General features: G+C 42.6%; 1 protein-coding gene and 1 long non-coding RNA gene across 4 annotated transcripts in view; one reads left to right on the top strand and one right to left on the bottom strand.

The window, feature by feature from the left end:
- The window catches only part of Itsn1 (intersectin 1), a 189,273-nt gene that overhangs the window by 16,704 nt on the left and 147,742 nt on the right, over window positions 1-24,827 (top strand). Inside the window, exon 1 of one of the 2 annotated variants that reach the window (XM_059276968.1) lies at window positions 14,210-14,311. The exons of the other annotated variant lie outside the window; for it this stretch is intronic. The gene's annotated coding sequence lies outside the window, so the exon portion shown is untranslated. Of the gene's footprint in view, window positions 1-14,209; window positions 14,312-24,827 lie in introns of those variants that run through there. 2 annotated transcript variants of the gene reach the window in all.
- On the bottom strand, window positions 9,859-16,681 carry LOC131922208 (uncharacterized). 2 transcript variants are annotated; one of them, XR_009382239.1, is made up of 4 exons: window positions 16,605-16,681; window positions 14,071-14,536; window positions 13,424-13,582; window positions 9,859-10,672 (listed from the first exon to the last, which is right to left on the bottom strand). It is a non-coding gene; the product is annotated as an uncharacterized LOC131922208 (long non-coding RNA). The 2 variants fall into 2 exon arrangements; XR_009382238.1 differs by having other exon boundaries at window positions 13,424-14,536.

Genomic DNA, 24,827 nt, shown 5'->3' with positions numbered 1-24,827 from the left:
AGAGAGAGAGAGAGAGAGAGAGAGAGAGATCTAACTTTAATAAAGAAGCAACTTCTAAAACCAACAGTTACTTAAAAGATCTAGAGAGAGAGAGAGAGAGAGAGAGAGAGAGAGAGAGAGAGAGAGAGAGAGAGAGAGATCTAACTTTAATAAAGAAGCAACTTCTAAAACCAACAGTTACTTAAAAGATCTGTGCAGATGTAGGGGCAGGGTTGGCACCTAAAAATAACGGGCCAGCAATATAGCTGTTGGTCTTTTCCAAACATGCTTAATTGTAAGCAGTGGGACAAAGTGTGTTACCATTTCAAGGCTGAGAGGTGGTAGAGTGAAGAAGCTGTGCAGCTCCTTTGGGGCCAGGACATGTTAAACTGTGCTGTGTCTCCACCTCACCAACAGGGTTGATGGCAGTTCTTGTCATGTGAGATTGTTGTGAGGATGGTCAAGCAGTTAGCACAGAGCCTCACTATATAGTGAGCACTCATAAGAAATGACAATTTTACTATCACGTGTAATCCAAGCCTGGAGTGTGGACTTTATGGTAAAATGGGAGGTATTATATGTTGTGTACTTGCAAGTACATTGTCAGACCTCAAATAACTCTTCAGCTGTTCATTATCTGGAAGAATTTCCATTTCCTTTATGCTGGGGAGAAAGAAGAGGACCAGATGTATGATAGGCTTAAAGTGTTCCATTTACTCACAGAAAACAATTGGACATAATACTTGCAAGTCAACAATAAAAAAATAAACCAATTAAAAAGTGGGGGAAAAGTATGAATAGGCACTTTTTCAAAGAAACAAATGACCAGTAAACACATGAAAAGAAAGATGCTCAACATAATAAAAGCAAGATTCCCCTTCACACTCGGATGGCTATTATTTAACAACAACAACAACAAAGTGGAAGCTGCCCAGTGGTGGTGAGGATGCTAACAAAGCAGAATCCTCCTGGGTTGTTGGTGGAGTGTCAGTGTGCTGCTACTGTGGAGAGCAAGTGCTTACTCGTCAGTGGTTAAGTACGGAGTTATCCTGTGGCCCGGCAAATTCATTCCTGTGCACACAGCCAACAGAATAGAAGACAGGTGTTCACATCAAAATGAGCGTTCACAGTGGCACTGTGCTGCTGCGGGCTTCTTTCCAGGTTCTGGAAGTGCTTGTTGCATATCACTAGGGATATACTAAATGTCACTGAGCTGTGTACTTTAGCTAGAATGGTAAGTTTTATGTGTACTACATCATTGTACAATAAAGGGCAGAAATTTAACCTGACACTTGTCTTAATCATGGTCAGAAGCAAGGTGGCATGCAGGTAGATATGGTGCTGGAGAAGGAGCTGTGAGTTCTGCATCTAGATCCGCAGGCAGCAGGAAGAGAATGCTACACTGGGTGTGGCTTGAGCGTCTGAGACCTCAAAGCCTGCCTCCACAGTGACACACTTTCTCCAACAAGAACACACCTCCTCATAGTGCCACTCCCTATGGTCCAAATATTCAAACACTTGAGTCTCTGGGGGCCATTCCTATTCAGACCAGCACAGCACTTATTTCTAGTTTACTTAGTACTGATTTGCTAAAATAATTTGTTAAACTTTACTTTGTGTCATTTTAGGAAATTATTTCAGTTCAACGAAATATTTTGTTAATTATTTTCTTGTCTTGTAATCCCAGAAAAGGTGGAAAAGAAAGTAAGCTGTGAGAGTTTTAATATCTCCTCGTAGTACAAAGTTATAAAAATACAGAGTGGTACCCCGGGACTCCAAGACCCTGAAGCAGACTTCCTCCCTCATTCTCCAAGTGCCAGTGTTTTCCAGATGCGCTATGACACAGGATGACACCATCCCTTTGTAACTGATGGTTTAATTGCTGGTGTGTGTCTGTTTTGCTTTGTTTTTACTGAATTATCTAAGGTAAGCTCTTTGGGACCACCAATATATGAAAATAGAAAGTCAGATGACTTTTTGAGTTACTAGATTTGGAACCCAGATGTTCTTTTTAGGACAAAATAGATTTCTTGTTTAGGCAAAGGATCTTGGTTATTGGTAAACCGTGTTTCAAACTTGAACACATTTTACACTAACTTTGTCATAGTTAGCTCCCTAAACTTTTAAAGTTCGTAATGTATTTTAAGAATGATAATGACGACTAGTATTTACTATTTGTTATGTCTAGGCACTATTCTAGGTAATTCTGTGGATAAACTTTCCCCCAAATGGCAGAATAGGTACTGTTACTTCCATTTTATATCCAGGGTATAACATAGTTAAGTAACTCACCTCCAGAGCCACAGCTGGTAAGTGGCACATATGGCCTTTGGACTCCTGGTATCTGTCCTGTTAGCACTAGGGTGTGTATTTTTTCTTACAAACATTGCCTAATGCAGCTCTCTGGCAATGCAGATGTGGGATTTCTGCTTGTGATGCCTATACATTATCTCATTGTAGTGCTGAACCAAGAGGGTTGGGAGAGGGCTTGGGTTGGGCTGCTCAAGGCTGGGGCACCCGCTAGGAGGTTGTTGGCTGAGAAATTGGGGTCCAGGACAGGAGGATGAGGAGTCAGCTATAAGGGGCTGACCGAGCCTTGTGTCCTGGCACTTCTGGTCCTGTTTGCTGATTGGACTTTCCCCTGCAGAGTGTCTGGGTGCAGGGCTTATAAGAAGACCTCTCACCTTTTCTGTGACCCTTTGGAATGGGATATATTTTCACCAAACTACATATTTGGGTCGTGTATTTATCTCATTTGAGCTTTCTAAGGGGTTTGCTACCACCCAGAAAGAGAAAAGGTTGAAGAGAAGTGGCATTACAAAGATACACTTTTAAAAAGGGGTTCAAAGCATTGTTTTATGTTATCACCAGTTAGAAGAAATCCCAGAAAGGTACATTTTTAAAAAATTAGCAGAAACAGGCTGGGGAGAGCCCAGTGGAGGATAAAGCTTTTGATGTACTAGCATTAGTTTGGGTCTCTAGCTCCTATATAAAATCTGGCAGGCATGGTGGCTGACTGGTTGTTTTTTTGACACAGTACTAGACACATACCTGGGAAAGGGCATCTGTGGTGGTTTGAAAGAAAATAGCCCCAAAGGGCTACAAGAGTAGAAATACACATACAGCATAACAAAGTTAACTTTAAATTTGTATCAATAAACCAAAATCCATAGCAATGTAAAATATTTAAGATTAATAGTTGTTTTATTTTTGGATTAAAGTAGATTCAATAATCTACCCTTTATCCTGTCATTTCTGTATCTTCCCTTTTTCTTTTCAGAACAAGATCCCTGAATCTAATCTCCTTTGTTCAGCTATTTTTTCTTTTTTCTTTTTTCTATGTTTTGTTTTGTTTTTCAAGACAGAGTTTCTCTGTGTAGCTTTGGCACCTTTCCTGGAACTCACTCTGTAGCTCAGGCTGGCCTCGAGCTCACAGAGATCCGCCTGCCTCTGCCTCCTGCGTGCTGGGATTAAAGGCATGTGCCACCACTGCCTAGCTTTTAGCTATTTTGTTGACCATTACCAATAACAATTTGTAACCACCCCCCCCCAAATGATAATAAGTATCCATAACCCATCTTTTGGGAATGTGGGCATGGTTCTCTAGAATACTTCTTGCTGATTAGGGACGCTAGTAATCTTTGGAGAACCCTGAGAAAGTTTAGGATTATGGTTAAGTCTTGACTGGAATATTCTGTGAGGCTGGATCATCTCAGCCATTAGCCTTGCACCTGTTCTGGATGCAGAACTCTGAGGAAACTGCAACAGAGGCATTTTGAGATGCTGGATCACCTGGGCCATCTGTTTTCATTTTGGTGTCTCATCCCCTTGTCCTGAAAATACATGAACTTTTAAAAGTAACATACATATCTGCATTAATACAAGTATAGACTATGAATTGTACACAAGTCAACCAAAGATAATTTCTTGTTATGTGTTTGAGCAGGTAAAAATATACATCACGTGTCTTGCAGTTCTTCCAGGTTTAATTTCTTATGTCTGCAGTCAGGATTTCAGGGGGTCTTCCTTGATCAAACCTGATTTTCTTTAACTTTGAATGAATCCATGGTCTTTTATTTTCCGTGGAAATAAAAGCAGAACCTCTTTCCCAAGTGACATCTCTTTTGACTTCCATCTTGAAATCAGGACATTTTCAAAATATATAGTTTGGTTTAATCCAGCAGCATTTACAATCAAATGTCTCTTAGCTATTGCTCCTTCCTCTGAAGTCAAAAAATTAAAAGACAACACAATAATATACAGTATCTAGACTCTCTGTACATTTCATCTTTACATGGCTTTTTTCTTTTATTTCTCTTTTAAGGACTTTATTTGATCATTTTAAACTGTATATTTTTTAATCTGTGACTGTATATGCTCTTTCTTTTCTCTCTCCTAAGCCTATGTATATTTTTTAAACACACTGTGACCTGTTTAGAGACTTTTAGTCTGAATCTGTCCTTACTGCACATCTGTAACCTTTTTTGTCTGTGTGAGCAAAAAAACTGCTGTGTAACTTAGATCATGGCGTGCTGGTGCTGGCTCCTCCTGCTCAGTTCTCAGAGAGTCTAGTCTCATGGCGGAGGCATGTTTACCATTCCAACTCTGGGAAGTTTCTGGGTACTTGCCACCACTGAGTAGTGTGCCATCCACTGCTCATTAACTCCATATAAGTGGCAGCAGGGCCTCTTAAAAGGGCTGCCTGTTTTTGCTGCTAGCACCGAGCCAGAGACATCTTTTAAAGGAGCCATGCCTCTGCTCACCACCAGCAAGCAGAGCCCACTAGAGAGAAGGCAGCTATCAAGAAACTGTGCTTGACTCCATTCTTGTGTGTCTAGACTCCCTTTTAAAACTTCATCAATTTTTTTTTTTTTTTTTTTTTTTTTTGTGGAAATTTCGGCCACATATTGGAATGCCATATGTAGGTGGAGTTTTCTGTCCTGGGAGCCAATTCCAAATTACCATACAGAGGCTTATATTAATTGTAAATGCTCAGCCAATAGCTCAGGCTTATTACTAACTAGCTCTCACATTTTAGTTAACTCATAGTTCTTATTTACTCTCTGCCCTGTGGTGGTATCTTTATTAACGTGGCATGTTCATCTCCTGGTTCCTCTGCATCTGGCTGGCTAATCCTCTGACTTTACCCTTTTTTATCCCATCATTCTCAGAAGTTTGGCTCTCCCACCTAACTTTATCCTGTTGAGCTATTGGCCAGTCAGCTTGTTTATTGAACCAATCATAGCAACATATATTCACACAGTGTACAGAAGGATTATTTTACAGCACACTCCTCCATAGTCTTTGCTTCAGTTCTTGCCTTCAGGTCCTTCCTTACTTCCTATAGCGATGGACTGTAACCTGTAAGTCAAATAAACCCTTTCCTTTTCAAGTTGGTTTTGCTCTGTTTTTATTACAGCAATAGAAAGCAAACAGGACAGCAGCCCACTTCTAATTCTAGTGTTCAAGAGGCAGAGGTGGGATTCTCAGCATGACTAGACCAGAGAAACTGTCCTCTCGGAGTTGAAGGAGAGACCCGACCTCAGTAATAATAAAAAGTGGAGAGCCATTGAGGAAGACATCAACCTCTGGCCTCTACACATATGTGCACACATGAAAATTCATAATATGTTCATGCACAGCACATATAACACACACACAAAAGAAAATAGAAAAATAATCAGAAACAAGAATTACAAATATTAGTGAATAGCTTCATGTTATGTTAGTACAGCAAAATGAGTTTTGGAGGTTCAGGTCCAAGATTGATTCCTGTTGACTTGGGCAGCTGATGAGAGAGCATACTACAGTGGGAAGCATTGTAGAGGGTTACTCAATCTTGTGTGGGATGTGGAGGGACCGTCCCCCAACACACACACCAAAGGCCCATAGCCCCCTTCAAGGGTGTGGTCCTAATGGTGTAAGAGTCTTACATAAAGTTCCACATTTTAGAGGTTCACAGTGCCTCCCCACCACCACCCATTAGGTTTTAACAACCAGGGCCTTTGGGGGACACTGTGTACTCAAGCTATAGCAATGTCGTGATTGGGTTTTTTGGATTAGGGTTATCAAAATAAAATCATCAGCCTCTTCACATGAAGTCATGATGGCCTTGTGTCATGAAGAATAAAGCTAAGTCCTTTAGCAGTAAGTAAGGTATGACCAGGAGATCTCCTCTGAGGCTGAGGGATGCCAGAAGAGTCCTATGATTGCCAAAATACCACATTGTAGGCCTTAACTCCATAAAGTGTGGTGCTAGGCATGGGAGCAGGGCTGTTCAGCTCCTCCACCCTGTGGGTCTGAGGTCCATGTAGGGAAGTGTAATGACAGCTTGGGCACTGAAATAATGTAGACAGTTTTCAAGATGGAAACACTCCATTAGTATCTACAATGGGCATTAGCGTTCTTTTCCTCTACAATTATGCTTTGTGTTGGGGCTTTTCCCCCCAGAGATTTTTCTGTGCTCACTGACCCCATGAACTACAACCCTCTGTTGTGTTCAAAACAGCACTGTATTCCTAACCCCAGACTTTCCCCATAGAATATGGAAAGCTCAGAGCATGCAGTGATCTTGTGCTCCGTATGTCATACAGAAGGCCCAGAGAGTAGTAGGTAGCTCTTCCAAACATTTGTGGGATGGAAGAGATGTAAAGATGTGCATTTAGGAAGGGTAACTCATCTAGGTAAAGATACAGATTAATGTATAGCGTGATACCTGTAGTTAGAAAATATTTGTATGTATAGGAAATATGGCAAAATGAATTTCAGATCTTAACACACAGAGGCAAGAGCATGTGTGATAACTATGAGAAGATGCATATTCCACTGTACTGAGGTTATCAGTTTACTATACATATAAGGCCCTCTGTTCATTTACCAGCACCACCTAGGGAAAAATACCAGCCCCCAATTTTATGTTAAGGTATTATATATTTTGTTTCTTTTCTTGTCTTTTTGAGACAGGGTTTCACTATGTAGCCTGGCTGGGCTTGCACTCCTGGAGCTCTGCCTGCCTCCTGAGTGCTGGGATTAGTTAGTGTGTATCACAGGCCCGGCATATATTTTAATTATGTAGAACAAAGAAAGGAAAAGCCGTGGTGCTAGATTGCAGTACATGGATGGAGCGTGCACTTGGAGGGAGCTAGGTGGCTTTGAAGGAGTGACTGAGCCATTCAAAGCCTTACCTTGATTATCTGCATGTGTTTCAGAGAAGCTGTATGTATGCGTATATGCTGTGGGGTGATCCCTGTCTGTTCCCTTGCCGGGATTTAAATCTGCAATGTTGGGCTCATAATTTAATATCTGGACGGGGAGCTTGTTGTACTAGTTTGAAGACTTTGGAGCCCCTTAGGAGGGGTGAGCGGCTGTGGCTGCCCCGGGTTCCAGGGTCCTGATCTGCCACAAGTGTAAAGCCACCACCTCGTGGTCTTGCTGCCATGCTGGGAGCGTCTGCCACCACTGTGCTTCCCAGTCATGATCGAGGCTGAGCCAGAATGCACCTTTCCTTCCGTGATTGCTTCCGCCAGGTGTTCTGGTCACAGCACACAGTAGTAAGTAACGCAGCTCTGCTTCTCTGCAAGTGGGCTGCAGGCGCCTGAGGGCAGCAAGGGCATCTCAGTTGCTTGTCACCAGTGCTAGCTTGGTGCCTGGCTCCTTCGTCCTTTTAGCAAACAAATGTGGCGTGTTTGCAATTGGCATTATTGGTGTTGGACTGCAAACAAACTTTGTTCTGTGCTTATTATGTCTGTACTTTGGTTCTGATAATAACCTACCCTGTGTCAAGAACTATATGAGCGAGCATATCAAACCTCAGCAGATCTAGCCCTAAGCAGGGCCCTTCATGAAAGATGAAAATATTTCTGAAGTGTTTTTTGTACACCTGATTGTTATACTTCTCTCTAGATAGAGCTGTGCCTTGTTATTAGTCAGGAATCTACTTAGTTGGATGTTTGGTTGTGTAGCCCTGCGTTTGACTCTAATTACATGAGTTTGTAGCCAGTGTCTTGAGGAAGCCAGATGTGTTTGAACGTCTCCGAGGCTGCTGAAGCCTTGAAGCCATGTCTCTAGGAGGTGCTGGTTCTAATTTTCCGAAGTCACTAAGGTATGGTGCTCATTCACTGTGCATCTATTCTTGTTTCAGAGGTTTCTCAGCTGTTAGAGATTGTGTGGCTCAGCCTCTTTAGATGACTTAATGTGCTACTGTCGAACTTTTGAGAAAAGACCGTCAGATGTGATTTGCCTGTTTAGGAGATTTTTCTGGATTTGGAATACCCAAGCAAAGCATGTAGATTGAACAGGTGTTCCTAGACATCAGTTAGCATCCACTAGACTTGTGATGGGACCCAAGAATTTGTATTTCTGGCAAGTTTTCTATTGACATTAGTGCTTTTGCTCTGGGCACCAGGTTTTGGGAAACCCTGAGCTACTGTGGAGGTAATAATATGAAGAGGACACTGTGTTTGGGGGAGCAATCTCTTTGTTTTCCCCAAAGAACCGCAAAGAAGGAATAGCTCTTGACGGTGACACCAGGTGAGTGAGCACGTGGTGATGGTCCTGACAGTGGGGGTGCCCGAGATCTGGGAGAAGAGCTGTGTGTGCAGTGTTGAAAAGACCAAGTATCTGTTCTGAAAGAAGAAATGATGCCTCTAAACACACTTTACTTCTGACGATACTTTGTTAGCTTGTGTTGAATTTTCATTCAGTGTGGTTTATGTTAGAAATGAGGTTTTTACTAGTAAAGCAAATTGTGCTTATTAAAAGGTGACTAGTGTCAGCAATGGTGGCTCCATTACCCTCTTGATGTTTACTACAGAAGTTGTTTATGTGACATCGCCATTGAGAGCTAGTACTCTGATTTTTGGAGTCCAGTTTTTTCGTCACATATATTTTCATATCAAGTGTAGTTTTGAAGCTCCCCCATACCTGTATCATTTATATATTTTTTGAATTTCTGCTCTTGTCACAGTTTTTGGGGTGGTTAATCTTTTTATTTTAAATTTATGAGCCTCCTTATACTTTATATTAATTCTTATGTCGCATGCTTCAAATATCTATCCAAAAACTGTGATGGCATGTGCCTGCCTCCCCAGCTGTTTGGGAGGCTGATGCCGGAAGTTCACATGAGCTTGGGAGTCTGAGCTCAGTTTAGGTGACATAGACTCATCTCAGAACAACAACAAAAACCTGACTTATTTAAAGACATTGGTAGATGTAGCCATAGTCCCCTGCCTGCTAACCATCATTATTTTCCAATTTTATGACTTTGCCTTGATGCTAAAAGAGAACATTCTTTCTCACTCTGAGATTTTATAAATATTAACCTGCACTTTCTTTTACTATACTCTAATGGCTTCATTTTTTTCTAATAAAATCTCTAAGCCGTCTATAATTTAGTACAAGCAAGTAGGTTTATTATGGGTAAATACAACTTACATATTCTTGGTGTTTTGTTATTTTTATTGGCTTTGTAAATGGCAGATTCAGGTGAAGGTAGAAATGGACTGTTCAGCTCACACGAATCTGAGTTCTGGGAATCCTGAGAGCCCTGGGAGAGAAGGCAGAGAGCGAGCGAGGAAGCGAGTGTATGCTGTCTCGGCAGCTCGTGGGCTGTCACAGGAGGCAGTTGTAACTGATATAACAAAAGCAAACTTGTGGTAGCCCTCCCTGATACGTGCCCCCAAGACCTTTCCCGTCCTGGGAAATGGTTTAGCATCCTCCTCATCACACCCCTTTTTGTTTTTAGAGGCTCTTATCTAGTCCAGGCCGGCCTCTAACTCAATGTGTAACTGAAGATGGTTTTGACCTCCTGATCCTCCTGCCTCAGTTTCCAGAATACTGTGATTGCAGACAGCATGTGCTGCCATGTCTTGCCTTCATGGCTTTTTTTTTTTCTCTCTGCCCCCCACATTGTATCGATGCCACGTCTTGAAGCTGTCTACTGAAGCTCACCATTCTAAACCAGCAGTCTAGCCGCCACAGTTTTATGTGTATCTGCTGGGGTTCCCTCGGTGTCTCCAGTTCCTCTGCCTGTGACAGTGTCCCATGAGCAGCATCTGCACTGTGAAGCAGGGTGCTGTTCTCTCCTTAATCTTGCAGAGGTTCTTGTCCCACCTCGGATGAGGACTGCACTCTGAAGAATGTGTTTGTCCAGCTGCTCTGGCCTCGTTTCCTCTTCCGTATTTCCCTGTCTACTTCGCTTGTATCCGCCAAATTGCCTTTGTCTCTTGAACAGGTTTCTTGGGGTCTTTGCATTGGCTGAACCTTCTCTGGGATCCAGAAGCTGCTCCTATGTCTTCTCAACTCGTCCCAGACGCCCAGTTGTCCTGCCCCGCCCTCTGTCACATGATCATGTCGGTTTACTTTGTTAGTTCTTCTGTTCTCCGTCAGGTGGGCTGTGACCCCCAGTACCGTGAGTTCCTCTTTTCTATTATTACTAGGTGAGAGGAGGCACAGGCTACCTTCGGGGACTGCTCCCACTTCAGTCCGCAGCAGAAGTTCAGCATTTTCTTCTGCCCCTCCATGCGAGCAGGGGTCAGGACTGCACATGCTGGACAAGTGCTCTACCACAGAGTTACATCTTCAGGCCCAGCTTCTCCATCCTGAGCTTCAGTGTGGGGTTCTGCTTTCAGAAAGTTTTCTTGGTTGTCAAAAGGTCAAAAGTTTAAAGTTAATTTGCTTACACTTGAAGCCTCTTCTAAGGATATAAGAGAGAAAACATTTTAATATGATTCCTGTCTCTGCTTTGTTTTAGAAACACATTGGTATATGGTTCCTGACATTTTTTTAACCCAAAGGGACAAGCACGAATATGGCATAGTAATTTAAAGGTTTCCTGCCCAAGATCGTGATTTCTTTACTTCTGAATTACAGCCTAGAATTTTATCCTATAATTAGGAAGTTTATGATACTATATCATGTTATTTCACTATTTTTAGAGCACTTCCTGAATTCCAAGCCAGTGCATCTGCATAGCCTTATTATGAGGATGGATGCTGGTTTGTTCTCTGTGTGTCTAAACATGTTACCCTTAGGCCGTGTGCACGTGTGTTTTCACGGTATCTGTGTTGTTGTGTTCTTTGTTGTCTTTGCCGTGGCTTCACCCCTTTATCAGTAGCACCTCCTTCCTCATGCACGAGGACGCTGCCGCTAAGGAGCAGTTGGATCTGGCATCACTTCCAACTCAATTTCAGTATTTTAAGTTTTGGTTATTGTTTACTTAATTCATCTCAGTTGTGCAGTAAGCACCCCCAAACCTTCCTTCCTGCGGTTGTTTGTGGAATTTGTGGGGAAGCGGATAATACAGTTTCGCTCTCGGGCAGCGCTTCTCTGTACTACTCTGAGGTGTTTCGCTGGGTGCCGTGTTTCTAGGGTGTCCTTTGAGTTTTATTGCTGCTGGGTTGACTCAGGATTCCAAATGCCCAAGTTCAGCGAAGGAGCCTTCCCAGACTTCTGGAGGACAAACACACCAGAGTTTGTGACCCCACTCCCCGAGGACCTGGTGCCATCACCTGCCTCTCATACGGTGCTTTGAGTCAGCTCTTGCTAAGCTGTCTTGCAGCACGCCCCGCCCCCCCACATCTCCAGTTTACAACAAAAGCTCATTTCTCTTGTCAGTGCCTCCTGTGGACACCACCCCAGAGCACATGATGGAAGGAAAGAGCCATGGCAAGACTCTGATTGGCTCACGAGTCCTTCTTGTGCTTTTCTATCGTACTTCCTGAGCTAACAGCAGATCACATGGTCGCACATGTGCCCCACAGGCAAGAGTTTAACTCCTGCAGGAATGTGCTGGTAACATCTGAGAAACGGCAAATAGTTTTCATAATAACAAGTCTGCTATGGTATGTCTTTGGAGGTAGTGACATTCCAGAAGGTTTCCTCAGATTTCTGATGTGTAGTCAAGGGGAGACGTGGCCTTTTGGCCTTTAGCCTACTTTGTCTGTCACTGTGAGGAAGAACTTTACTAGTTATACTTTAAAATTTTTTATTTGTTATTGTTTTTTAATTTTGTGTGTGAGTGTGCATACACGTTCGTGTATATGCATATATATGAGTACAGGTACCAGAGACCACAGGTGTCTGATCCTGGGCTTACAGGTGGTTGTGTTCTGAACACCATGGGTACTGGAAACCAAACTCAGGTCCTCTGCAAGAACAGTACTCAGTCTTAACTACTGAGCCATCTCTTTAGCTGACTAATTATATCTGTGACTCCTTTGGGGTGTCTTGAAGACAGCGGGTCCAGTGCATGGTCGCTGTGTAATAGTGTTTGTTGAGTTAGGCAGAGTCCTACTAATAACAAGGAAGTAAACTGAGTATTTTTGTATTTGCTGCCTAGTGTGGCTTAGCTTGGGACAGTCTTATGGAGCAGTTACTGTAATACATATCTTTTATATATAAAATGTTTGACATGACAAAAAAGGTGTGTGTGCACGCATGTGTTTGTATATGTGCATCACATGTATTTGTGCATGTTTTCTTTTCCCTTTCTCCTTTTTCTTTAAAAGTTAACTCATTATAGAAAATTGGGAAAACTTGCATGCATCAAATACCAGTATGATAAAGCCCCTGTTCTCTCTAGCTACTTAGAACATCTATTTAGGATTTGTTATATATTGTCCGTTGATTCTTTTTTCTTCATAAAGTGTTTGGACACTGTCTACATCTATGGTCATTGTGATTGTTTAATTTTTCGCTTTGTCAATAAGTTTTAATTTTTCAAAAAAAAAAACGAATTTGAGGCAGGACCCAGTATGTAGACCTAGAACTCACAGAAGCCCTGCTAACTCTCCCTCCCACACCTGGTCTTTATCAACAACTATTGGAAGGTTAGTTTTAACTTTCCTTCTCTGGGCTTTCCTCCACATGAACCATTCATTTAACCAAAACAGCACACCCTTTTTCATGATAAGAATAGAAATAACCAGAAGGTTGAAAAGTAAAAGCTGAATGGAGAAGAAGGTGCCCATGTGACACTTAGCATGAAGGGTCAGCTTCTGGTCAGTCTCCATTAGACTCCAGTAGAAGCCTCCATTAGAAGCCATCAAGCAGCTAACCCATGCTTGAACTTGCCTGGGGAGGGCCCTGTTTATTGACGGCTGTGGCATTTTTTAGCTAGCAAGTGGTCTTTCTCTCTAAGTAAGCCATTGTACTAGTTCTCTATGCCTTGTTCTCTTGCGTCATTAGTCATCTTTATTCCCAATCTCAGAAACACGGCTTGAGTCATCTGGCCTTTCCTTCCCAGTGCTGGAAATCCACCCTGCTGAGTGAATGAAACATTTTTGTCAGTTTAGATTGGAAATGTAGTTATCCCCAGTAAGGCATAAAGCGAATTCCTTGTAGATATGTTACCAAAAGGTTCCTTCTGTGCCTGTTTTACAAAGGGGTCTGATCACATATGGATAACACACTAAACTTACAAAACTCCAGCATAACTCATACTTACTGCGCATCAAAATACTTTTAAGTACTTTGTCCAGTCAGTTAGGAATGTGTGCAGATGCTAGCTTAAATGCTGTGTGCTTGCTGTTTGCAGATGCCCATAAGTAAAGCGATCACATCAAAGAGACGTGGGTGGGAAGGAGTTGTCAGTCGCCTGAAGCACCTGTTAGAGAGGGTGAACCCTGCATTAGTTTGTGTTTTCACTCCAGGGTTTATTTTCATTTCCTCCGCTCTGTTAAAGCATTTTGCTTGAACCTGTACTTGAGTGCTGATAACTGATACTGTCTTAAAGGATCTTAAAGAAATGTGATTCAGTGATAACTTTGTTTCCTTTATGCTACTTATCTAATCTAACATGAGCCTCCTTTGAGAAGTATCCATTTTGAAGGTGAACTCACAGGGCAGACATTAATCTTGCTTGTCAAGTGTCTCCTATCATTCTGGCGTCTAAATTGTCCCTTTTTTTATTAGTTAAATTTGTTATTTGACAGTTTCACACAAGTACCTAATGTGTACTGACTACTCTCACCCTCCGCCCTCTCCCATTCGCCCATCTCTTTCCCACATCATGTCTGTCTGGTTTGTTTTGTGATTCACTGAGTTTGACCAGGATTGTCAGTGTGGTCTGGGTTTGGAGCCTTCCACTGGAACCTGGTTCAATCTGAGAGCGTTTGGTTATCCACAACACTTGTACCACTACTACACAGGTGGCGACGTCTTGCTCAGGTGGCTGGTTTGTTTTTGGTTCATGGGGTTCACAGATGAGTAAGACTGATGGTGCATTTTTCTCCTGCAGCATCCTGCATAGCACCTTCTGGAACTTGAAAAGCTAGACAGAAGGGATGAAGTTTCCAGCTCTATGCTCGCTTGTTTCTCTAAGCCTTGCAGTAAGGTATGTGATATCTTCAGCAGTAGGGCCTTATCCTCTAATTCTGATGGACAGTAGACTTAGGTAGTTCTGTGCTGCTGTGATAAGGCGCTGCAGCCAAAAGACCTCACAGAACAAAGCGTTGATTTTGGTTCATGCTTCCAGAGGGTTAAGAGTCTTGGTGGGAAGCATGTCAGCAAGCGGCAGAGAGGACAGCCGGAGCAGGAACCTGGGAGCTCACATCTTTAACTGCAAGCAGAGAGCAGAGAGAACAAGTGGGAAGTGAGGCCTTACTGCAAACACCCAGTGTTGTCATTTCTTCAGCATGGCTGGCTGCGCCCCCAAACCTCCCCAGTCAGCAGTGACACCCGCGAGCCTGTGGGGGCATTCCTAAACCAAAACAGCTAAGAAGAGCCTGTATGGTTTGGGGACTCCAAGCCTCACTGACTGTGGAGCTCCTCTACTGGGACTGGGATTTGTTTAATCACTCATTGCCTCTAGGGTCAGCATCGTCTGGAGTCTAGGTTAACTGATGTCACGTATCAGAGTCAATTCTATTGAAAAGAGAGATAGTGATCTCTCATTTAATTCTTAGCAAGATAGGAAAGAGTAAAATTTTCAAATGTGAAACGGTATAATCTATGAGGTCAAGGGAATACATTAAGTTATTGTTTCATCTAGGGGTAAAATAGCTCTGGTATAGTTAAGCATTTATTAAGCTTTATATTTAAAGCCAGAATTGAGGTAGACACAGTTTGTTTCCCCCAGGATATCTTAAAATTTCCTCTTATTATCTCAGGAGTATTGATTTGTTTGGAGGTTGAAGAGGGAAAATGAGCATTTTTTTATAATTAGGCTTCATTGTAATGACGAGGTGGAAAAGAGAGCAGTAGTTTACCAACACCTTTAATCCCAGCACTGAGAGAAAGGCAGGCAGATGTCTGGGAGTTGATCACCCTCCTGACAAGGAGACAGAGGGAAGAACATCTGGGAGAAAGGAGCTGCTGTTGGTGTGAGATGCTTGTGTGAAGTCAGGGCTCTCCTCTCTTAAACAGGAGCCTTCAGGTTTAGTCATCTTGTGTTCCTTTGGCTGTGCCTTATCTGATTGTGTGGGGGGAAGAATTACTTCACCGAGAGTTGCCGTTGAGGGGAGTTAGACATGTTGGGTGTATTTAGGAAGAACCTCTTAACACTGTAATAGTATACCAGCTTTTAAAGGTTCCTTATAACAATGAGGCTTGAAAGGTACAAACAAGACACTTAAAGTTTATCTTTTATCTCAGCCATCCGTGTGACAAACTCATTCTTCTTTTGAGTCAAAGTTTAGAGAAAGGAAATTAAGTATCGGAGCTCTCCAGGTATTGGTTGACTCCCCTTTGTTGCTAAACCTATTGCTTTTCCAGCTAGTGTGTCTTTCTGTGTACGTTAGCCTTGCACTTGATGCTGAATTCCTTCGGTCCACTGAAGGAGAAAGCTGTCAGTTCCTGTTGGTGAGTGTGGGAAGTACATTCTCACTGTCTAAAATTTCTGCATGTCAATGGATTTAGTGGTAATGATAACTGTTTCTCAGTCTGCTCCTAAAGAAATGTAGATCCCTTGGACTGTTTAAGATGGTTTTATTTCTAACCCTGAAGCCAGTTTTGCCCTACTTACTCATTCCTGGGCATGGAAATCTCGAGGTCTACCTTGTCTTACTTACTACACTTTGGAGGGTAATTGGAGACCTGGCATCTGCGGGAGCTTGAGATACTGAGCTGAATAAACCAGAATCTAACCAGCAACGTGATTAAATAAATCAGTAGCCAAGCAGAAGTAAGGATGTTTACATTCTACCTATTTCATGGGGATGTTGTTAGAATCACTATAATTAGATTAAAGAATGTAGAACGTCTCTAAGCTTTTCACAGATGAGTGCTATATAAAAAAGCAAGGTGTTGTTAGCATCTCATTTCTTGCCTCTGACACTAGAAATGTATGTTGTGTTCTCTAATTTCCTGGTGTACGTTCTAATAAATGTTTTGAATTTGTGGTCTTGGTTGGGAGCTATAAAAGCCTTCTGTCCTATTTTTAGTCCTTAGTGATGAGTCTGGATATGGCTAAGTTAATAGCAAGGTAATTGAACTGGCCGTGCTAAGTGCTCGCCTGCATATCCTTCTGGCCTCTCCACTTTCAGGGTTGAGTTACTGTTTACAGTGACACATTTCACCATGACTGGGCAGTCTGAATCAGTTTGCCTGTTGTCCGGCTGTCTTGTGCCCAGTGTTCGTCTGGTTCTACCCTCCTCTGCCCATCCCTTTTATCTTCATGGATGGTCTACCTGGGAAAGATGAGCTGTTTTCCAGCCTCCCTGGGATGCATATGCACTAAGGCAATCGGATACACGTAGAGTTTGCCCCTTCCAGGTTCTAGAATGTAGAACCTAAGGATTTGAGCTGGTGGCTTTTCAGGGGCGGAAGTCCTCTTCCACAAAGTGGGGTTTTTTGTTTTTTGGGTTTTTTTGTTTTGTTTTGTTTTTCTTTTTCTTACTATTAGTGGTTAGGTTTTGTTATGTTTAGAAATAAATAATCATTTAGGACCAAATGAGATGACATATAGAAGCAGCATTCAGAATATGTAAATGGGACAGTTGCCAGTGGCTTCTGGAGTGTTTGACAATGGCTCTCATTTTATCTACAACTTGAAAAGGCATCTTATGACAGACACCTTGTTTTTTTTAAAGGTCCTTAAAAGCCAGTAATAACAGGCTTTGATACTAGGAACATAAAACAAACAGGCAGCCTCTGATGTTAGCAGAATTTGTTTGATTTTCAGGTCAAATAAATGAAGACTGTTTCTGAGAATAGTGTGTGCTGTTGTGTGCAGATAGAGAGGACCCTTCCAAACATTTTGACTGTTGTGTGCAGGTAGAGAGGACCCTTCCAAACATTTTGACTGTTGTGTGCAGGTAGAGAGGACCCTTCCAAACATTTTGACTGTTGGTTCTATAAGGGCACATTTACGGAACGTGCTGCCTAGGTTCTTTAAAAGAAAAAGAAACACAAACAACTTGCCTCCTGTGTGTTAAAATGTTCAGCTTAATATTTTGATTACTTTTTTATTCTCTTGAAAAGGTATAAATTGAGTCGTATTAATTGTACTTTATATCTTTTTCTTAGAACCCTGGGTAACTGGTGTGAAAATTATGTGGATGATCTTACATACAAAGTTTAATAGCTAATAGGTCATTTAGCTATTATTTCTGTTCTATTCCTTGCAACATAGTTGGTATCAAAGTAAGTTGTGAAATCATTTCTTTTTGCTTTAGTGTTTAATTGTTGCTTTAAGGAATGAAAACTGGTTCGAAACATTTATAGGTCTTTACTATAGGAGGAATCAGAGTAGGAAAGAACCCTTGCTTAGTTCTGAATTTATGTAGTTGAGGACTTAGTGGCTGCTGGAGATAAAGGGGTGATCACATGGCTCACTCAGTACTTCATTCAGTACACCGCTTCCAAGCATCTACAGCCCAGCCCTGTGACAGATGCGGGCAATCCCAAGACAGACCCTTGCTCTCAAGGGAATAGTCTTGTATGAGAGTCAGTAAGCAGCAGTCTTCAGTGAAAGTCTACACTGAGCATGCAAATAGCAGAGAAAAAACTCTAGACTCTCCCCAGGACAGAAAGGGAGGCAGGGAGCCTGGGCGTGGTTCCACAAGGGAAACCACTCTCTCTGAGGCTGACTTCAACACGGCCACACCTCCTAAGAGTGCCATTCCTTATAGGCCAAGCATTCAAACACATGAGTCTATAGGGGCCATATTCTGTGTGTGTGTGTGTGTGTGTGTGTGTGTGTGTGTGTGTGTGTGAGAGAGAGAGAGAGAGAGAGAGAGAGAGAGAGAGAGAGAGAGACTAGAGGATGAAAATAGCAGTTCACAGCACTGAGCTAACAGTAGCAATCTTGCTGAAAGCAGGCCAAGGGCTTATACGCCAAAAATGAAGGGTGAGGAACTTGTTCTGATATAAGCATGATTAGCTGTCAAGGTGAGGGGATTCTTGCTAAACTGCTTAGCAGAGTATCTCTAAAGTCTACCTAGACAGGCTGAAGACAAAGGGAGGTGGGGGAGGGGCGTGTTTGAGAAGGCTCAAGAGGCCTGGCTAAAGTTGGGTCAGAGGAGTCATTGTCAGGATTAGGAACCGCCTGGGTTCAGTATCACTTCTGTTTAATACCTGCATTTTTTACATGAAATATCTGAAGCTTGGGAAGAATGTAAGCAACACACATGGGCTGGAGCTGGAATGCCTCGTCTCTGATTAGGTTAAATTGTTGACACTGTCACCTGTGGTGGCTCAGTTCATTCCCACTGACTGCTGTGAAACAGAGAGGCTTGTGCCTCTGAGACAGCTGCTGTTACTGCCGGTGCCATCCCAAAGGTGCCCTCCCAAAGGTGGTGCCATCCCAAAGGTGCCCTCCCAAAGGTGCCCTCCCAAAGGTGGTGCCATCCCAAAGGTGCCCTCCCAAAGGTGCCCTCCCAAAGGTGCGGTTGGTTCCTCCCGGAGCAGCAGCAGCATCCTTAGGTTACGCTACAGTATGGATTTAAGTGTTAGCCACTTTTATTGAAATGGAACACAGATGGTGTATCTGCAACATCTATATTCAATTCTGCCTTCTTTAAATAGTCTTCAGGACTTTTTTCTCCTTTTTGCAGAATTTCTGTATGTTGCTTCTTATAGGAGGGAAATGAAAAATAGAAATTCAGATGTTCTCAATGTAAAGGTTAATTTTAATCATTAATCGACAGTCTATTTTCATGAAAAATTCCATAAATATGGGTGAGTAATTCTGTAAGCCCTATGAATCAGCTGTTTTCTTAATGGTGATTGGTGACTATTTTTGAGTAATTTCATTCAGTTTTCTGAGAGTAATAAAAGGAGTGATTTTTTTTTTTATAGCTTCAATTCTCTGCAACTTCTGTGGTATATATTAAGAGAAGAAACTGACTTGTTGGCACATGGGAAGCTGAAGCAGGAGGATCTCAAGCATAATTCCATAGAGAGATCTTATCTCCCCTCTCTCTGACGCAGGGTGGTGGTGGCTTCCTTTGGGATGCCTTCCTTGACTGATTAGAATCTTATAGGCTGAGCATTGTGGTACACACCTTTAATCTCTGAAAACCAAAATAAATTAATTAAAAAAGAAGAATCTTACATTCTTTCATCCTATCTCCATTCATCTCCACCCCCTTCTTTGAGACAGCATCTCAGAAGCCCTGGCTGGCTGTCCTGGAACTCACTACATAGACCAGGCTGGCCTCAAACTCACAGAGATCCTCCTGCCTCTGCCTCCCCAGTGCTGGGACTAAAGACACCGACTTATGACCGTATGTCAGGCCCGGGATTGTTTGGACTTGATCGCTGTACCTGATACTGCTTCCTTGGATTGAAATCAGGGTACACACACGCCAGATGTGTGCTCCGCCACTCACTGCATTGCCCTCCCAGCCCCTCCTCTGTTGTGTTTGAATGTGGTGGGTTAGTCTTGTACTTTTCTCTTGTCTTTTCTTTTTTCCTCCAGAATGTTGTTCTCAAACGTATCTGTGCAGTGCTCCTAATCTAAGTCCTGCTGGCTGCCCTTCCTTCTGTGAAGACAGTTCTTACTCTTTCTGTGAGAGACATTGGTCTTTCCTCAGGGCTTGCAGCCTTCAGGAAGTCCACAGCTTAGGGAGGTCCACAGGGTTCTCTTGTTGGATGTAGTGCAAATGGAAGTAGTAACTAAATCATTGTTCGAGCTTTGGATTGTTAGTGCACATTTACCACTTACCTAGCTTTTAATATTTTGCTTTGTTTTCTAAAATAAAACACCACATAAGTTTGCTCTGCGTGAATACTTTTTAAGTCATGCGTTTGATCATGTGACTGTTGTAACCTATTCTGCACTGTTGAGCACACAAGATTCTTGCTTGCTCTCACCTTTTCTGTTTTTGAGACAGAGTCTCTTGTGCAGCATTAAACTCTCAGTTCCGCCATCATCTTCCAAGTGCTGAGTTACAGGTGCATGCCACTGTGCCTGACTTCAGGAGTGGCCATGGCACAGTGGGTAGAGCAGCTTACCACCAAGCACGATGGCCGGAACTCAATCCTTGGGACCCACATGGTGAGAGAAGAGAACTGACTCCCACAAGTGGCCCTCTGACCTCCGTGTGTGTGTGTGTGTGTGTGTGTGTGTGTGTGTGTGTGTGTGCGCGCGCGCGCGCGCGCGCGCGTGTGCATGCACACAAATGATCAATAGGTGTAATTAAAGATGTTTTTCAATGACACCATGGTGATTGCCAGTTGACACACACCCTTTAGCTTTGGATTACTTTTTTCCCAAGCAGATTAGTGGGTTATGAATCACTGGGTACATTAATTTTCTGCTTTGGACACATCTCTGTCACGTTGCTTCCCTTAGCAGTGTCCTAACCGGCCCTCCCACTAGCACTGAGAGGGGCGGGCTCTCCTTAATATCAGGAGTCTATTATTTATTTTGCTTGTTTTCAAGATAGGGTTTCTTTGTGTAGCTTTGTATCCTGGAACTCACTTTGTAGACCAGGGTGGCCTTAAATTCAGATATCCTCCTGCCTCTGCCTCCCTAGAGCTTTGATTAAAGGCGTGCCCCATCACACCCAGCTAGGTATCTCTATTTATTGATTTTTTTAAACCCTTATTTGTTGCTTTGTGGCAAGTTTTTCAAGGTACAGTGACTTTAAGAAAGTTGACTAGATTCCTAAGTAAAACTTCCCTCTGACAAAAACTTGGTGAGAAAGGCTTTTCCAGAGAGGGAGTGAAGGGTTGATTTTATAAAAGTCCACATTTACGGGAATGATATTTAGTGATGTGTGTGTCTAATGAATGAACTTTTCTTCTCTTCAGTACCAATAATTATCTTTTCAGTCTTATTTGGAATCTTGAACCTTAGTAGTTTGAATGAATTTTGCAAGAATGAAATTAAATGCAGCCAACTCTTGATAGAACAAACCTGCTTAAAAATGGAATTCTAGATGCATTAGATTGTATTTAAACATGTTTACTTAAATATAAAATTAGCTTATACAAAGTATTTGGTATTAAAAGAATTTGGACCTTTCTCTTTTTTTGTTTTTTCAGACAGGGTTTCTCTGTATAGCAGTTCTTGCTGTCCTGTAATTCACTCTATAGACCAGGCTGGCCTTGAACTCACAGAGATCCGCCTGCCTCTGCCTCCTGAGTGCTGAGGTTTAAGGTGCGCGCCACCATTGTCTGGCTAGACCTTTCCTAAAAAGTATGAAATTGAGAAAATCTGAGGTTTTTTTCCTTTTCTTTATTTTGAATCATATTGTCTTTGTGAATTTTTTTTAAATCAGAAACTTGTCTTCTTTCCTGTGCTTTAATGGACCCACTTAAAGAAAGAACACATGGCAGAGACGTGGTGATACACCCCTTTAATCTCAGCATTTGGGAGGCAGAGGCAGGTGGATCTCCAGTCTAGGACAGCAAGCATTGCACAGAGAAACCCTGTCTCGAAAAACAAAAACAAACAAACAAACAAAAATCACAAAAGAACACAGTCCCTGGTGGCGTTGACTGGCCACAATACTTCAGCTTTTCCCCATCTTCTCAACTTCAAATCGATTGTTATAGATCTTGATTGAGTGAAGTGAAATGAAATATTGGAATCTTTGTCTGTTGCCTACTGAAATAATCTGGTTTTCTGTTGTATTTTAGTGATATTAATGCTTTAAACACTTTTAGTCCTAAACCTTCAAGTAGTAATAAATCTAGTGCATAGAGGTGCTCTGTGTGAGTTAGCAGAGCACAGCTGTTTTGTTAATGACTGCACTGTCCTTTGCTCTCATTCATGGTGAACAGTGACTTTTGCTGGTGTTGCATGTACCCACTCTGCCTCTTGGGCTTCACCCATTCATAAGCACTGGTCAATAGTCTTCAGCTGTAGCAAGAGGCAGCAGCATCCGTGTCTGATCAGATTGTCCCTTTGCACCTTTCCTTGGTACCCTGACTAGACAAGTGTCTAGAAAGACTAAAGAGATCACAAAGCATCTCCATGGAGTTTCCATGGGTTCTAACTGGCATTAAGAGTTGAGCGTATTGGACTGGAGAATCTAACTGTCATTGCTGGTCCCTGTGGTGATGTTTTAGTTGTATGTTAATAAATAAAGTTTGCCTGGCGATCAGAGGAAATAGCAAGCCATTAACACAAAAGTCAGGCAGTGGTAGCACACACCCTTAATCCGATCACTTGGCAGACAGGGTCTCTGTGTGTTCATGGACACACTAGGGAACAGCCAAGCATGGTGACACATGCCTTTAATCCTAGTACCAACCATAGAGACCTGGAGGTCTGTACAGACAGGCAGTGACAAGGAAGTGAGGTAGCTGGGCTAAGAGCCAATGAGAGGGCAGAACAGCAAGGCAATAAAGGCATGGGTAGACAGGAAGTAGCTCACTTTTGGGAGTTGCAGAGCAAATGAGTTAAGGCCGGTAGCTCTCACTATTTCCCTGATCTCTAAGGTTTTCACCCCTATATTTGGCTCCGTGTTCCTTATTTAATAAGACCGCTTAGAAATTCGGCTACAGGTACCACATCTGTGAAAATCAACTGTGTAAAGTGTTTGCAGGCTTCTCCATTATGTATCTATTATATATTTATTGCATATAGTCAGTGTAATTCCAATGACTGTTGAATTGTCAGATATTTTATAATTACTGGCTCATTTTTTATAGACTTGTTTTTATGTATGTGTGTGCGTGTGTGTCTGTGCATGGGTGCCCAGGGAGGCCAGAAGAGGTCATCAGATCCCCTGGAGCAGAGTTACAGGCAGTTGTGAGCAACCTCATGTGGGTCCTGGGTACTGAACTTGGGTTCTCTGCAAGAGCTGTGCTTCTAATCATGGGGACACCTCTCTATCCCCTATTGGCTCGTAAAGCAGTGCATTCATGTTTCATTTCCTTTTACGATGCTCCATCCGCCTATATAATGCATCCATGTTGCAGCTGGCACAGCGTTTTATTGCAATAAGCCAAAGAATCCAAGAAGTTTGAGTGTCGTGTATTACCTTGTATGCTGGGTGCTTTCTGTGTATTAAGTAAAGACTCCAAGCCCTTCCAGTTTCCTGTTTCTGCAGCTCAGCTACTCCAGGCTTGGTTGTTGGTCTGATTTTTAAAAAAACAGACAAAAACTAGATAGTGCCTTTTGAATGTTACTGTTCAGTAGAAGGCGACTCAGAAGTCGAAGAGGGGCCTGTCAACACTCGTTTTTCTCCAGTTTCCTTTCTGCTGTCCCTCATATGTCGCCTTTGTGTCACAGCTGTGTTCTGTTGCCTAGTGAATCCTCCTTCTCAAATATTAGAGTAAGGGTAATTTAGGAGAGCTAAAGTTAAAGTCTGCTTATGGAAGTGCTCTGGGCGAGATACCCAGCATTCCTTTGTGGGAGGTACGCTGGAAGAAAGAAGCTAGTGAGTGTTGCCAAGGGACATGCTGACAGCTGGCCTGAAAGTGACTGCTGGACACTGGTCCTTCCTTCTTGCTCCCTCCCCCAAGCCCTAACGTGCACGCACGCGTATTCTGGATTTGAAATGCTTATTTCCTTTTAGAAGGGGACTTGAGTATTCACTAGTTTCTAGACACAATGTTGATGTCTCTAAGTCTCCTCGCCCTTTTTCCTTTTAATTAAATCTCCCCTCCAGTGTTTAGATCTGATTTGTAGTTTGCTGTGTGCCCCTTTGCAGCACGTATAGAAGCCACATGACAATACGGCATTGATGAGGTCGCTATATGTTTAGGGGTTGTCAGTCCCTTTGTCTGTGTATTGTCTGACTTTCAATATCTCTTCTCCGTGTTTCTAAAGAGCTTTGTATACCATCTGCCTGTATGTGTGATCTTACGGTGATGTTTTGCTCTTTGTCCATCCGCTGGAATAACCATCACAAGACTGGGTTTGGTGTGACTCTCCCTTACTGCACAGGGTACAGTCTCTTCTTTTGTTTCTGCTCACTGCAGCCTTTCTCAAAAAGATGAGAGCCTTTCTTTCTTCGTTCTTTACAATTTCATACACGTACACTACGTATTCTGGTCCTTGCCTTCCTGTTTCCCTGTTGTCCTCCTCATTACAAATATCTTTTCCCTACTTACTGTTTTGGTTTTATTTGTTGTCCCACAGAGTTTAACTAGGCCTGTCTGTGACCTTGAATTGGAACAAACCATCAGGGCCTGATGGGCTTGTCATCACTGTACATCTGGATACTGTACCCCTCTGTCTCCCAGAATCTGTTCTTTGCTAGTACATCAGGAGTAAGTGGTAGGGCCCTCTGAATCACTCCCCCACCCCACCCCATAGCCGACTGTTAGGAGGGCCTGACTTCTGTGCCAGTGTACACTACTGCTTTGAGTTCATGGTTGCCATGGCCCTGTCTTGCTTAGAAGATGGTATTTCCCAGTCCCTCTCCCCATCTCTGCCTCTTATATTGCCCCTCTCCTTATCCTCTGGCTCTTACATTCTTCTCCTTCTCCTCAGTGTTCTCTGAGCTTTT

The sequence above is a fragment of the Peromyscus eremicus genome, chromosome 12 (genome assembly GCF_949786415.1).
Source record: "Peromyscus eremicus chromosome 12, PerEre_H2_v1, whole genome shotgun sequence".
Taxonomy (NCBI): Eukaryota; Metazoa; Chordata; class Mammalia; order Rodentia; family Cricetidae; genus Peromyscus; species Peromyscus eremicus.
This window is presented reverse-complemented; position numbering and strand designations above follow the sequence as displayed.